The sequence below is a fragment of the Bufo gargarizans genome, chromosome 5, assembly GCF_014858855.1.
Source record: "Bufo gargarizans isolate SCDJY-AF-19 chromosome 5, ASM1485885v1, whole genome shotgun sequence".
Lineage (NCBI taxonomy): Eukaryota > Metazoa > Chordata > Amphibia > Anura > Bufonidae > Bufo > Bufo gargarizans.
The window spans coordinates 124,986,621-125,000,359 of NC_058084.1; positions in this window are offsets into that span (position 1 = coordinate 124,986,621).

Here is a 13,739-nt window from a genome sequence, read left to right on the forward strand (position 1 = left end):
AGAGCTATTTGAAATCTATCCCTAAAAGGGTATATAATATTCAAGGTGCACATAGGGTCATTCAGAATAACTTCACACGCACACTACTGTGCATTTCCAAGTCTAATTCTGTTAGTAAATCCATACCGGTCACCCAGCGCCTAAATACTAGGCCTCAAATTTATATCCCGCTAAATCTGTCGTTACCGCTGTACTGTTGTGGCTGGGCAAGTTATTTAGTGTCCGTTAAAGCACATTTTTTGTTCAGGGTGGAAATACAATTCCCAATTTAGCAATTTCATAATTTAGTGGTTTCTGCTATATCAGAGCTATTTGAAATCTATCCCTAAAAGGGTATATAATATTCAAGGTGCACATAGGGTCATTCAGAATAACTTCACACACACGCTACTGTGCATTTCCAAGTCTAATTCTGTCACTAAATCCATACCGGTCACCCAGCGCCTAAATACTAGGCCTCAAATTTATATCCCGCTAAATCTGTCGTTACCGCTGTCCTGTTGTGGATGGGCAAGTTATTTAGTGTCCGTCAAAGCACATTTTTTGTTCTGGGTAGAAATACAATTCCCAATTTAGCAATTTCATAATTTAGTGGTTTCTGCTATATCAGAGCTATTTGAAATCTATCCCTAAAAGGGTATATAATATTCAAGGTGCACATAGGGTCATTCAGAATAACTTCACACACACGCTACTGTGCATTTCCAAGTCTAATTCTGTCACTAAATCCATACCGGTCACCCAGCGCCTAAATACTAGGCCTCAAATTTATATCCCGCTAAATCTGTCGTTACCGCTGTCCTGTTGTGGATGGGCAAGTTATTTAGTGTCCGTCAAAGCACATTTTTTGTTCTGGGTAGAAATACAATTCCCAATTTAGCAATTTCATAATTTAGTGGTTTCTGCTATATCAGAGGTATTTGAAATCTATCCCTAAAAGGGTATATAATATTCAAGGTGCACATAGGGTCATTCAGAATAACTTCACACACACGGTACTATGCATTTCCAAGTCTAATTCTGTCACTAAATCCATACCGGTCACCCAGCGCCTAAATACTAGGCCTCAAATTTATATCCCGCTAAATCTGTCGTTACCGCTGTCCTGTTGTGGATGGGCAAGTTATTTAGTGTCCGTCAAAGCACATTTTTTGTTCTGGGTTGAAATACAATTCCCAATTTAGCAATTTCATAATTTAGTGGTTTCTGCTATATCAGAGCTATTTGAAATCTATCCCTAAAAGGGTATATAATATTCAAGGTGCACATAGGGTCATTCAGAATAACTTCACACGCACGCTACTGTGCATTTCCAAGTCTAATTCTGTTAGTAAATCCATACCGGTCACCCAGCGCCTAAATACTAGGCCTCAAATTTATATCCCGCTAAATCTGTCGTTACCGCTGTACTGTTGTGGCTGGGCAAGTTATTTAGTGTCCGTTAAAGCACATTTTTTGTTCAGGGTGGAAATACAATTCCCAATTTAGCAATTTCATAATTTAGTGGTTTCTGCTATATCAGAGCTATTTGAAATCTATCCCTAAAAGGGTATATAATATTCAAGGTGCACATAGGGTCATTCAGAATAACTTCACACGCTACTGTGCATTTCCAAGTCTAATTCTGTCACTAAATCCATACCGGTCACCCAGCGCCTAAATACTAGGCCTCAAATTTATATCCCGCTAAATCTGTCGTTACCGCTGTCCTGTTGTGGATGGGCAAGTTATTTAGTGTCCGTCAAAGCACATTTTTTGTTCTGGGTTGAAATACAATTCCCAATTTAGAAATTTCATAATTTAGTGGTTTCTGCTATATCAGAGCTATTTGAAATCTATCCCTAAAAGGGTATATAATATTCAAGGTGCACATAGGGTCATTCAGAATAACTTCACACACACGGTACTGTGCATTTCCAAGTCTAATTCTGTCACTAAATCCATACCGGTCACCCAGCGCCTAAATACTAGGCCTCAAATTTATATCCCGCTAAATCTGTCGTTACCGCTGTCCTGTTGTGGATGGGCAAGTTATTTAGTGTCCGTCAAAGCACATTTTTTGTTCTGGGTTGAAATACAATTCCCAATTTAGCAATTTCATAATTTAGTGGTTTCTGCTATATCAGAGCTATTTGAAATCTATCCCTAAAAGGGTATATAATATTCAAGGTGCACATAGGGTCATTCAGAATAACTTCACACACACGCTACTGTGCATTTCCAAGTCTAATTCTGTTAGTAAATCTATACCGGTCACCCAGCGCCTAAATACTAGGCCTCAAATTTATATCCCGCTAAATCTGTCGTTACCGCTGTACTGTTGTGGCTGGGCAAGTTATTTAGTGTCCGTTAAAGCACATTTTTTGTTCAGGGTTGAAATACAATTCCCAATTTAGCAATTTCATAATTTAGTGGTTTCTGCTATATCAGTGCTATTTGAAATCTATCCCTAAAAGGGTATATAATATTCATGGTGCACATAGGGTCATTCAGAATAACTTCACACGCTACTGTGCATTTCCAAGTCTAATTCTGTCACTAAATCCATACCGGTCACCCAGCGCCTAAATACTAGGCCTCAAATTTATATCCCGCTAAATCTGTCGTTACCGCTGTCCTGTTGTGGATGGGCAAGTTATTTAGTGTCCGTCAAAGCACATTTTTTGTTCTGGGTTGAAATACAATTCCCAATTTAGCAATTTCATAATTTAGTGGTTTCTGCTATATCAGAGCTATTTGAAATCTATCCCTAAAAGGGTATATAATATTCAAGGTGCACATAGGGTCATTCAGAATGACTTCACACGCACGCTACTGTGCATTTCCAAGTCTAATTCTGTCACTAAATCCATACCGGTCACCCAGCGCCTAAATACTAGGCCTCAAATTTATATCCCGCTGAATTTGAATACAATACATTGGGCCAAATAATATTTTTGTTGTTGTGGTGAACCATAACAATGAGGAAAACATCTAGTAAGGGACGCGGACGTGGACATGGTCGTGGTGGTGTTAGTGGACCCTCTGGTGCTGGGAGAGGACGTGGCCGTTCTGCCACATCCACACGTCCTAGTGTACCAACTACCTCAGGTCCCAGTAGCCGCCAGAATTTACAGCGATATATGGTGGGGCCCAATGCCGTTCTAAGGATGGTAAGGCCTGAGCAGGTACAGGCATTAGTCATTTGGGTGGCCGACAGTGGATCCAGCACGTTCACATTATCTCCCACCCAGTCTTCTGCAGAAAGCGCACAGATGGCGCCTGAAAACCAACCCCATCAGTCTGTCACATCACCCCCATGCATATCAGGGAAACTGTCTGAGCCTCAAGTTATGCAGCAGTCTCTTATGCTGTTTGAAGACTCTGTTGGCAGGGTTTCCCAAGGGCATCCACCTAGCCCTTCCCCAGCGGTGGAAGACATAGACTGCACTGACGCACAACCACTTATGTTTCCTGATGATGAGGACATGGGAATACCACCTCAGCATGTCTCTGATGATGACGAAACACAGGTGCCAACTGCTGCTTCTTTCTGCAGTGTGCAGACTGAACAGGAGGTCAGGGATCAAGAATGGGTGGAAGACGATGCAGGGGACGATGAGGTCCTAGACCCCACATGGAATGAAGGTCGTGCCACTGACTTTCACAGTTCGGAGGAAGAGGCAGTGGTGAGACCGAGCCAACAGCGTAGCAAAAGAGGGAGCAGTGGGCAAAAGCAGAACACCCGCCGCCAAGAGACTCCGCCTGCTACTGACCGCCGCCATCTGGGACCGAGCACCCCAAAGGCAGCTTCAAGGAGTTCCCTGGCATGGCACTTCTTCAAACAATGTGCTGACGACAAGACCCGAGTGGTTTGCACGCTGTGCCATCAGAGCCTGAAGCGAGGCATTAACGTTCTTAACCTGAGCACAACCTGCATGACCAGGCACCTGCATGCAAAGCATGGACTGCAGTGGAGTAAACACCTTAAAACCAAGAAAGTCACTCAGGCTCCCCCTGCTACCTCTACTGCTGCTGCCGCCTCGGCCTCTTCTGCTTCTGCCGCCTCGGCCTCTTCCTCCGCCTCTGGAGGAACGTTGGCACCTGCCGCCCAGCAAACAGGGGATGTACCACCAACACCACCACCACCTCCGTCACCAAGCGTCTCAACCATGTCACACGGCAGCGTTCAGCTCTCCATCTCACAAACATTTGAGAGAAAGCGTAAATTCCCACCTAGCCACATTCGATCCCTGGCCCTGAATGCCAGCATTTCTAAACTACTGGCCTATGAAATGCTGTCATTTAGGCTGGTGGACACAGACAGCTTCAAACAGCTCATGTCGCTTGCTGTCCCACAGTATGTTGTTCCCAGCCGCCACTACTTCTCCAAGAGAGCCGTGCCTTCCCTGCACAACCAAGTATCCGATAAAATCAAGTGTGCACTGCGCAACGCCATCTGTAGCAAGGTCCACCTAACCACAGATACGTGGACCAGTAAGCACGGCCAGGAACGCTATATCTCCCTAACTGCACACTGGGTAAATGTAGTGGCAGCTGGGCCCCAGGCGGAGAGCTGTTTGGCGCACGTCCTTCCGCCGCCAAGGATTGCAGGGCAACATTCTTTGCCTCCTGTTGCCACCTCCTCCTTCTCGGCTTCCTCCTCCTCTTCTTCCACCTGCTCATCCAGTCAGCCACACACCTTCACCACCAACTTCAGCACAGCCCGGGGTAAACGTCAGCAGGCCATTCTGAAACTCATATGTTTGCGGGACAGGCCCCACACCGCACAGGAGTTGTGGCGGGGTATAGAACAACAGACCGACGAGTGGTTGCTGCCGGTTAGCCTCAAGCCCGGCCTGGTGGTGTGTGATAATGGGCGAAATCTCGTTGCAGCTCTGGGACTAGCCAATTTGACGCACATCCCTTGCTTGGCGCATGTGCTGAATTTGGTGGTGCAGAAGTTCATTCACAACTACCCCGACATGTCAGAGCTGCTGCATAAAGTGCGGGCCGTCTGTTCGCGCTTCCGGCGTTCACATCCTGCTGCTGCTCGCCTATCTGCGCTACAGCGTAACTTCGGCCTTCCCGCTCACCGCCTCATATGCGACGTGCCCACCAGGTGGAACTCCACCTTGCACATGCTGGACAGACTGTGCGAGCAGCAGCAGGCCATAGTGGAGTTTCAGCTGCAGCACGCACGGGTCAGTTGCACTACAGAACAGCACCACTTCACCACCAATGACTGGGCCTCCATGCGAGACCTGTGTGCCCTGTTGCGCTGTTTCGAGTACTCCACCAACATGGCCAGTGGCGATGACGCCGTTATCAGCGTTACAATACCACTTCTATGTCTCCTTGAGAAAACACTTAGGGCGATGATGGAAGAGGAGGTGGCCCAGGAGGATGAGAAGGAGGAGGAGGAAGAGGGGTCATTTTTAGCACTTTCAGGCCAGTCTCTTCGAAGTGACTCAGAGGGAGGTTTTTGGCAACAGCAGAGGCCAGGTACAAATGTGGCCAGCCAGGGCCCACTACTGGAGGACGAGGAGGACGAGGATGAGGAGGAGGTGGAGGAGGATGAGGATGAAGCATGGTCACAGCGGGGTGGCACCCAACGCAGCTCGGGTCCATCACTGGTGCGTGGCTGGGGGGAAAGGCAGGACGATGACGATACGCCTCCCACAGAGGACAGATTGTCCTTACCCCTGGGCAGCCTGGCACACATGAGCAACTACATGCTGCAGTGCCTGCGCAACGACAGCAGAGTTGCCCACATTTTAACCTGTGCAGACTACTGGGTTGCCACCCTGCTGGATCCACGCTACAAAGACAATGTGCCCACCTTACTTCCTGCACTGGAGCGTGATAGGAAGATGCGCGAGTACAAGCGCACGTTGGTAGACGCGCTACTGAGAGCATTCCCAAATGTCACAGGGGAACAAGTGGAAGCCCAAGGCCAAGGCAGAGGAGGAGCAAGAGGTCGCCAAGGCAGCTGTGTCACGGCCAGCTCCTCTGAGGGCAGGGTTAGCATGGCAGAGATTTGGAAAACTTTTGTCAACACGTCACAGCTAACTGCACCACCACCTGATACACAACGTGTTAGCAGGAGGCAACATTTCACTAACATGGTAGAACAGTACATGTGCACACCCCTCCACGTACTGACTGATGGTTCGGCCCCATTCAACTTCTGGGTCTCTAAATTGTCCACGTGGCCAGAGCTAGCCTTTTATGCCTTGGAGGTGCTGGCCTGCCCGGCGGCCAGCGTTTTGTCTGAATGTGTATTCAGCATGGCAGGGGGCGTCATTACAGACAAACGCAGCCGCCTGTCTACAGCCAATGTGGACAAGCTGACGTTCATAAAAATGAACCAGGCATGGATCCCACAGGACCTGTCCGTCCCTTGTCCAGATTAGACATTAACTACCTCCCCTTAACCATATATTATTGGACTCCAGGGCACTTCCTCATTCAATCCTATTTTTATTTTCATTTTACCATTATATTGCGAGGCTACCCAAAGTTGAATGAACCTCTCCTCTGTCTGGGTGCCAGGGCCTAAATATATGCCAATGGACTGTTCCAATGTTGGGTGACGTGAAGCCTGATTCTCTGCTATGACATGCAGACTAATTCTCTGCTGACATGAAGCCAGATCCTCTGTTACGGGACCTCTCTCCTCTGCCTGGGTGCTGGGCCTAAATTTATGAAAATGGACTCTTACAGTGGTGGTTGACGTGAAGCCTGATTCTCTGCTATGACATGAAGACTGATTCTCTGCTATGACATGAAGACTGATTCTCTGCTGACATGAAGTCAGATTGTCTGTTACGGGACCTCTCTCCTCTGCCTGGGTGCTGGGCCTAAATTTATGACAATGGACTGTTGCAGTGGTGGCTGATGTGAAGCCTGATTCTCTGCTATGACATGCAGACTGATTCTCTGCTGACATGAAGCCAGATCCTCTGTTACGGGACCTCTCTTCTCTGCCTGGGTGCTGGGCCTAAATTTATGAAAATGGACTGTTGCAGTGGTGGGTGACGTGAAGCCTTATTCTCTGCTATGATATGAAGACTGATTCTCTGCTGACATGAAGCCAGATCCTCTGTTACGGGACCTCTCTCCTCTGCCTGGGTGCTGGGCCTAAATATCTGACAATGGACTGTTGCATTGGTGGCTGACGTGAAGCCTGATTCTCTGCTATGACATGCAGATTAATTCTCTGCTGACATGAAGCCAGATTGTCTGTTACGGGACCTTTCTCCTCTGCCTGGGTGCTGGGTCTAAATTTATGAAAATGGACTGTTGCAGTGGTGGGTGACGTGAAGCCTGATTCTCTGCTATGACATGAAGACTGATTCTCTGCTGACATGAAGCCAGATTGTCTGTTACGGGACCTCTCTCCTCTTCCTGGGTGCCGGGGCCTAAATATCTGAGAATGGACTGTTCCAGTGGTGGGTGACGGGAAGCCAGATTCTCTGCTATGGGACCTCTCTCTAATTGATTTTGGTTAATTTTTATTTATTTAATTTTTATTTTAATTCATTTCCCTATCCACATTTGTTTGCAGGGGATTTACCTACATGTTGCTGCCTTTTGCAGCCCTCTAGCCCTTTCCTGGGCTGTTTTACAGCCGTTTTAGTGCCGAAAAGTTCGGGTCCCCATTGACTTCAATGGGGTTCGGGTTCGGGACGAAGTTCGGATCAGGTTCGGATCCTGAACCCGAACATTTTCGGAAAGTTCGGCCGAACTTCTCGAACCCGAACATCCAGGTGTTCGCTCAACTCTAGTTATAAGGCTTAGAAGTTTAGAAGCAAATCTTGAAATTTTTCAGGTATTTACAAAAACTAAATTTTTAGGGACCAGTTCAGGTCTGAAGTCACTTTGCGAGGCTTACATAATAGAAACCACCCAAAAATGACCCCATCTAAGAAACTACACCCCTTAAGGTATTCAAAACTTTTTTTTGTCTAATATTTCATTTTAACCCATTTTTTCCACTAACAAAGCAAGGGTTAACAGCCAAACAAGACTGTATCTTTATTGCCCTGACTCTGCCGTTTACAGAAACACCCAATATGTGGCCGTAAACTACTGTACGGCCACACAGCGGGGCGTAGAGTGAAAGGTGCGCTGTTTGGTTTGTGGAAGGCTGATTTTTATGGACTGGTTTATTTACACCATGTCCCATTTGAAGCCCCCTGATGCACCCCTAGAGTAGAAACTCCCTAAAAGTGACCCCATATAAGAAACTACACCCCTTAAGGTATTCAAAACTGATTTTATATGCGTCGTTAACCCTTTAGGTGTTGCACAAGAGTTATTGGGAAATGGGGATGAAATTTCAAAATTTCATTTTTTTGCCTTTTTTCCATTTTAACCCATTTTTTCCACTAACAAAGCAAGGGTTAACAGCCAAACAAGACTGTATCTTTATTGCCCTGACTCTGCCGTTTACAGAAACACCCAATATGTGGCCGTAAACTACTGTACGGCCACACAGCGGGGCGTAGAGTGAAAGGTGCGCCGTTTGGTTTTTGGAGGGCTGATTTTTATGGACCTGTTTATTTACGCCGTGTCCTGTTTCAACCCCCCTGGTGCACCCCTGGAGTAGAAACTCCCTAAAAGTGACCCCATTTTGGAAACTACGGGATAACTTGGCATTTTTTGGGGGGCTATTTTGGTTGCTCTATATTACATTTTTGTGAGGCAAGGTTACCAAAAACTGAAATTCAGAAATTTCATCTCCATTTGCCATTAATTGTTGAGGAACACCTAAAGGGTTAATAAAGTTTGTATAATCAGTTTTGAATACCTTGAGGGGTGTAGTTTCTTAGATGTGGTCACTTTTAGGGAGTTTTTACTCTAGGGGACATCAAGGGGGCTTCAAAAGGGATATGGTGTCAATAAAAAAGGCCATCAAAATCGGCCTTCCAGAAACCATGTCGGTCCTTTCATTTTGCGGCCTCCCTTTTACTGATACAGCCGTTTACGACCACAAATGTGGCGTTTCTGTAAACTACAGTATCAGAGTAATACATTTTAACTTTTGTTTGGTTGTTAACCCTTGTTTTGTTACCGGAAAAAACGGATTGAAATGGAAAAGTGCCAAAAATAGCGGTTTTGGCACCGTTTGTTTTTGTTAATACAAACCCCAGATAAGACCCCAAAATTAATAGACTGGTAGACCAGACCCAACCACAAAATTAATGCAGACTTCCGATTAGCCCCCAAATTCATAAACACCCCAGATCAGCCCCCACATTCGGACTAACCCCAGAACAACCCACAAATGTATATAGAGCCCAGATAAAACTCCAAATCAGCCCCAAATTCAAAAAGACCCAGTACAGGCCCCAAATGAATACAAATCACAGATCAGCCTTCAAATCTAGACAGACTTCAGATTAAACCCCAAACCAGCCCACCAATTCCTTAAGAGTCCAAAATTCATACAAACCCTGTATCAGCCCATGAATGTATACAGACCCCAAATTAATCCCTAAATCAGCCCAAATTCATGACAACCTCATAGACCACAAAATAATTTAGACTAGAACCTTCAGAATCACAGGTGCATATCCACTAAGAAAACATAATTACAAAACACAAAATGGTTGCACACCATTATACATACAAACTATAGAGCTAAGAAATGGGGGTCAATCTAAATAAATGTAGTACAATATCGACTATAAATGAGTTAATGGAAGCTCTTAGCACACATATTTGCTCAAACATGTGTCGGGCCCATCTACCAGGCATCAAGGTGGCTTCCACAGATGGGTCCCTAACACTAAATATACCACCTCTCTTTGGACTTACTTAAACCTACAATATTAAGGGCAGTGTAGAGACCAGCAACATATGTACTCTGCTCAGAAGGATATGCACCTGTGATTCTGAAGGTTCTAGTCTAAATTAATTTGTAGTATATATTAAAGGTAGCGCCTCTTTTAGACTGAACATGCCCATCTACCTGGGAATTCTGAGCAGAGTACGTATGTAGCTGGTCTCTACATTCCCCTAAATATTGTAGGCTTAAGTAAGTCCAAAGAGACTAGTACTTGCTTTATAAGACACATTGCCATTTTTCATTTTTCGCTTACCTTTTGGGAGAAAAACGTGTCTTATAAAGTGAAAAATACAGCAAATTTTTTTTTACGAAATAATTTATATAATTTATAAATGTATCTATCTGTATATATATATATATATATATATATATGTATGTAGATAGAGTATATATATATATATATATATATATATACAGTACAGACCAAAAGTTTGGACACACCTTCTCATTCAAAGAGTGTTCTTTATTTTCATGACTATGAAAATTGTAGATTCACACTGAAGGCATCAAAACTATGAATTAACACATGTGGAATTATATACATAACAAAAAAGTGTCAAACACCTGAAAAGATGTCAGATTCTAGGTTCTTCAAAGTAGCCACCTTTTGCTTTGATTACTGCTTTGCACACTCTTGGCATTCTCTTGATGAGCTTCAAGAGGTAGTCACCTGAAATGGTCTTCCAACAGTCTTCAAGGAGTTCCCAGAGATGCTTAGCACTTGTTGGACCTTTTGCCTTCACTCTGCGGTCCAGCTCACCCCACGCCATCTCGATTGGGTTCAGGTCCGGTCACTGTGGAGGCCAGGTCATCTGGCGCAGCACCCCATCACTCTCCTTCATGGTCAAATAGCCCTTACACAGCCTGGAGGTGTGCTTGGGGTCATTGTCCTGTTGAAAAATAAATGATGGTCCAACTAAACGCAAACCGGATGGAATAGCATGCCGCTGCAAGATGCTGTGGTAGCCATGCTGGTTCAGTCTGCCTTTAATTTTGAATAAATCCCCAACAGTGTCACCAGAAAAGCACCCCCACACCATCACACCTCCTCCTCCATTCTTCACGGTGGGATCTAGGCATGTAGAGTCCATCCGTTCACCTTTTCTGCATCGCACAAAGACACGGTGGTTGGAACCTAAGATCTCAAATTTAGACTCATCAGACTAAAGCACAGATTTCCACTGGTCTAATGTCCATTCCTTGTGTTCTTTAGCCCAAACAAGTCTCTTCTGCTTGTTGCCTGTCTTTAGCAGTGGTTTCATAGCAGATATTCTACCATGAAGGCCTGATTCACACAGTCTCCTCTTAACAGTTGTTCTAGAGATGTGTCTGCTGCTAGAACTCTGTGTGGCATTGACCTGATCTCTAATCTGAGCTGCTGTTAACCTGCGATTTCTGAGGCTGGTGACTCGGATGAACTTATCCTCTGCAGCAGAGGTGACTCTTGGTCTTCCTTTCCTGGGGCGGTCCGCATGTGAGCCAGTTTCTTTGTAGCGCTTGATGGTTTTTGTGACTGCACTTGGGGACACTTTCAAAGTTTTCCCAATTTTTCTGACTGACTGACCTTCATTTCTTAAAGTAATGATGGCCACTCGTTTTTCTTTACTTAGCTGCTTTTTTCTTGCCATAATACAAATTCTAACAGTCTATTCAGTAGGACTATCAGCTGTGTATCCACCTGACTTCTCCACAACGCAACTGATGGCCCCAACCCCATTTATAAGGCAAGAAATCCCACCCATTAAACCTGACAGGGCACACCTGTGAAGTGAAAACCATTTCAGGTGACTACCTCTTGAAGCTCATCAAGAGAATGCCAAGAGTGTGCAAAGCAGTAATCAAAGCAAAAGGTGGCTACTTTGAAGAACCTAGAATATGACATATTTTCAGGTGTTTCACACTTTTTTGTTATGTATATAATTCCACATGTGTTAATTCATAGTTTTGATGCCTTCAGTGTGAATCTACAATTTTCATAGTCATGAAAATAAAGAAAACTCTTTGAATGAGAAGGTGTGTCCAAACTTTTGGTCTGTACTGTACATACATACACACACACATACATCAACTCAGCTTTATATATTCGATATATATAATTCCCCCCCCCCCCTTTGGCTAGATCCGTGTTGAGGAATTTGGGTTAAAAAAACTATGACAGACAATGTAAGTTAAAATAGAAGTTGAAAACTGAAGTACATTAATATATCCTTTAGAAATTAATTGAAGCTCAAAAACAAATAATATTGTGGCTCTGTAGGTAGAAAGGTATGTAGTAAAGTAGTTTATATAATGGCCAGCAAAGCTTCTGTATTTATGCAGTTATATTGCAGAGTTTAGATCTGTCCTGTAAGCAATGAGTATCAGTACTAAGGCCTCCAACTGAAGTGGTTATTAAATGAATGTGCTTCCTGAATCTCCATAGATATTCCACAAAGAGAAATATATGGAAATTATAGGAAATTACTGCATACAAAAGAAAATAAGTATAAAGTGACTAAGACACTTATTTTTATTAATAGTGGAGAAGGGCACCATGGTAAATAGTTCATGTGCTCTCTAAAGCTGCAGGCAAGATGCGATTAGCCTGCAACGTGCTGATGTACAGCTGCTTATTTGGCATAAAATGCACTGTAAAGACATTTTCCCAGTAGATACTGTTTCACAAAGAGAAATAGAAATTGTTTGTACTACATATAACTTGTCACTTATAGCATAAATTGCCAAAGATAATGAAGTTGGCACAGATACACTGAGTTGGCACACCCATTGAGTTTATAATTATGCTAAGGCTTCAGTTAACTAATAATGTATTTTAATAGAGTGCAGAAATATTAGCAAATGCAGCTTGTTATTTTACAAATCTGGATCAACACTACAGGAAAATCTTTGCTGTTTGTTGAAGACACATTCAACATGCAAAATATTAAGCAAATAATTTTGTGTTTATATGTTTATAGATGTTGCAAAGTGGGTGTTAACCCACTGCAACAATTGACAAACGTTGACTTGGGGTTACTCCTGAGAGCATTATCTAAGTGGACCTCTGGTCTTTATCCTTTAACCCCTTTACAGGGATCTGGACTCCCCTGCAGGGGAACCACCAAGCTGCTATCTTTTGGAGTAGTCTCTGTTCAATGTTGATGGAGAGCAAGTAAACAGAGAAGAGAACATAGCACTCGTACAAACACTGCATTCTTTTCAAACAGCTGATCTAAGGGGGTGCTGGCAGTCAGCCCCTCACCAATCTGAAATTGATTATCTATCCTGAGGACAGGTCGTCAATGTAATAAAAGCAGACAAAACCTTTAAGTTTGCCATATACTTATATTAATGTTCATACACCAAGTTTTATTTTAAATGATACCATATGTCACATATATATTGTGCAAGAAAATATGCCAGGCATGGTAATACAAATGTATTAAGTACAAATGTATTGAAGTTATTGCACTAGGAGGGTGAACAATTCTGTGTTCATATGCCCTTGCTATAGATTTCTAATCCTGCAAAATATCATAGGTACTCTAGAATAGTGTATCACCACGCTGGAGAATCATATACATTTGGCTACATGCACTCTACCATATCAATGTTGTGGTCCACAGACCATGGATCCTTTAAATATGGATACAGTCAGTTTGCAATCTGCATTTTTCTCAGTCCCATTTATAGAAATGTCTATTATTTCCTGTAAAATGGACAAGAATAGGATATGTTCTATGATTTGTGGGATAAACATATGGATGCAGACAGTACACAACGATGACATCCATGTGCTGTCTGTTTTTTTGCAGACCAATAGAAATAAATGGGTCCATTTATGAACCTCAAAAATGTGGGTTGAATACGGATCCCAAAAACTATTGTAACGGATCTCCTGGCACCCCGACCGGGTACCTCTGTC